Source organism: Papaver somniferum, chromosome 1, assembly GCF_003573695.1.
Source record: "Papaver somniferum cultivar HN1 chromosome 1, ASM357369v1, whole genome shotgun sequence".
NCBI lineage: Eukaryota > Viridiplantae > Streptophyta > Magnoliopsida > Ranunculales > Papaveraceae > Papaver > Papaver somniferum.
The window spans coordinates 2,879,902-2,883,366 of NC_039358.1; positions in this window are offsets into that span (position 1 = coordinate 2,879,902).

Here is a 3,465-nt window from a genome sequence, read left to right on the forward strand (position 1 = left end):
AAATAACAATTGCTTAACAAGAATCATTCAAACAATTTTCACTCAAGGCAAAACAATCATAAAAATAATTGCGATAAATAAATAAATAAGAATATACCACTTTTTGTTGGAAAAATAGTTTCCTCTATCGCCTCAGCAATGGGGTTTAGATCCTCATATTAACCATGTTCTCAAAATATGTTTTCATAGCTCAAAAGTGTACAAGGAGGTGAAAAATTGATAACACAGCCGATTCGCAACAGTGTGAAGGTGTTACAGAATCTCTGTTACAAATAAAGGCCTAATGCAATTACTGTTGATAAACGATAGATGGGTTCTGATGTTGAATAGCGATAGTGTTCTGCGACAGATACTTGTGCGTCAATGTTCTTCGTGTTCTTCCTCTTCAGCAGCAACAACAGATTATTGTATTTTTCCTGCAACTCGATCTCTGGAGCTCTGTGGTGTTCTAAACTTCTCATAAGGTTTAAGTCTTCTATGAGCTATCCCAACTCCTTTTATAGCCCACATGTCGATTTAATCTCCAAGAAATCTCTTTTTTCTTTTTGCCAAAGTTATGGGTTTTATCTATTCTTTCCATATTCATACGCGGCTTCAAACACTCCCTATTTTTCTTCTCACGCGTCTTCCAAACCAAATCCAACGTCCCAGACTCTCTCAAAGATAGTCTTAACTTCAACAGAGAATCCTATTTCCTTATCTATCTGTATCTTTCCCGGAATAATCTAAAAATTACCGAGAATATATGCAACTCTCTGTTTTGATGCAAATCGATAACTACTCATCTTTTCTCAAATCTGGCCGCCTTACCTTCCATGTTCAATCAAAATAGGTTCCTACCAATCCAACCTGACAACCAAATCTGAATATAACTCCACCTTCTACCGAATCAGGATGTCCGTGATAGTTCCTCTCCGTTCTGCTCCAACACGATCATGCTGCCAATTATGGTCGATCAAAACACCCTTACCAGCTCCATTATACTCTAGCAGGATCATCCCAACAATAATCTGCCCTTGAATCTCTTTAAATATCGCTTGAATCTCGAACCCTAATCTGCAGGTGTGATGGTTCATTTTCCCGGCAAAACTGATAATTCAAATGTAGAAGATGGTCGCCCCCTATCCAGAGTAGGGGGTGCGATTAGCAGCTGCATGAAAATGGGATTCCCCTTAGTAATTAGGTTACCCCTTATCGAAAGTGAGGGTCCGAATAGCAAATGTCCTCCCATGAACGCAAAAAACACTTTTCGAGCCAATTTCGCCGCAAAATCTTATTTTTCCAAAAACACCTACAAAGACATATAAAGCCAAAATAAATACAAAATCGAGCACTAACAATATACATAATTGAGAACAAAATAAACATATAAATGTGTCTATCAAATACCCCCAAACTTATTATTTTCTAGTCCTCGAGCAAATCAAATCTAGAAAATAAAATCCTAACTCACTGTCGCAGGCAACGTCGATTGCATTTAGCGTATGCAATAAGCCTTTAAACCCCTAGGTGTCTCTAGTGGCGGAGTGTTGTCTCCGGAGGGCTTACCAGAGGTATACCTACAAAACCTTTATACTCCAGACCCTAGCTATCTACACAGAACTTTGGAAGGCATGCGTCTATACGCAAAGGTACCAAAGGGACAGGTAAAAGTGGTTTTCTCTTGGTCTTCTGGGGCAATGACGATCTGATTATAACCGGAGTAGCCATCTAAGAAGCAATAATGACTATGTCCAGCTAATCACTCTAGCATTTGGTCAATAAAAGGAAGGGGAAAGTGATCCTTCCTTGTGACCTTGTTCAATTTCCTATAGTCAATACACACACGCCATCCCGTGGTCACTCGGGTTGGGATCAATTCATTATTATCATTCTGGACTACAGTGATACCTGATTTCTTGGGGACAACCTGAACAGGGCTGACCCACATACTGTCTGAAATTGGGTAAATAATACCCGAATCTAACAACTTAATCACCTCTTTTCGAACTACCTCTTTCATGTTAGGGTTCAGTCGACGTTGCATCTCCCTAGAAGGTTTGGAGTCTTCCTCTAAATGAATCTGATGCATACACACAGTAGGACTTATACCCTTAATGTCTGCTATAGTCCACCCTAAAGCTTCCTTATTGTCTTGAAGTACATTTACTAGCCTACTTTCCTGATCACTATCCAAATCGGAAGCTACAATCACAGGTAAAGTCTCAGATGGGCCTAAAAACACATACTTTAGAGTATCGGGTAGTGGTTTAAGGTCCAACTTTTGGGGATTTTCTAAAGAAGGAATTAGGGTAGTCTCAGAAACTGGTAATGGTTCGAACCTAGCTTTCCATCTATCAGTGTCTAACACGGGGGTAGAATCTAATAGAGCATTCACCTGTTCAATAGTGCTATCGTCGTCAAAATCTAAACCAAAATGGGATAGACAACTTTCTAATGGGTCTTCAGACAAAATGTTTGGTAATGACTCCTGAACTAAGGCTTCTATCATTTTCACCTCTTCAACACATGTGTCATCTAGCTCATGAGGTAGCTTACTGACATTAAAAATGTTCATCTCCATAGTCATATTACCAAAAGATAAACTCATCACACCATTTCGACAGTTAATGATCGCATTAGACGTAGCTAAAAATGGGCGACCTAAAATCACAGGTATCTGGTTCTCTGGGTCAGGGACAGGTTGGGTATCTAGGACCATGAAATCCACTGGATAAATAAACTTGAAGACCTCAATAAGAACATCCTCGATAACACCTCGAGGGATTTTAACAGACCTATCAGCTAACTGCAGTGTCATCTGAGTAGGTTTCATTTCACCAAGTCCTAGCTGTAAGTATACATGGAATGGAAGTAAGTTCACACTGGCTCCTAAGTCAAGTAAAGCTTTTTCTACCCGGAAGTTACCTATTGTGCAAGCAATGGTAGGATAACCTGGGTCTTTGTACTTTGGAGTTGTGGTGTTCTGAATGATTGAACTTACGCGACTAGCTAAAAAGGCTTTCTTATGGACGCTAAGTTTTTGCTTTCGCGTACACATATCCTTAAGGAACTTGGCATAAGCAGGAATTTGCCTAATTGCATCTAATAAAGGAAGGTTTATGGTAACTTGCTTAAAAACCTCCAATATGTCATTAAAGTTCGACTCCTTTTTTGTTGTTATTAATAGTTGGGGAAATGGGGCCCTAAGCATAAAATCATATCTTTCAGGAACACAATTCACATCATCAGAAATTTTATTAGTCTCCTCAGCTACTGGTCCTGAGAGGTGAGATTCTGAGGGGTGAACTATAGTATGTTCACTATCGTGCATGGTTACCTTATTATCTACAACTCTACCACTCCTAAGGGTTCTAACAGCATTCACTTGATTCGATGGTTTTGCACCTAATTCATGAACTCCTCTAGGGTTGGGTTGTGTTTGACTAGGAAACTTACCTTTTTCTCTCAAAGAATCACTTATCA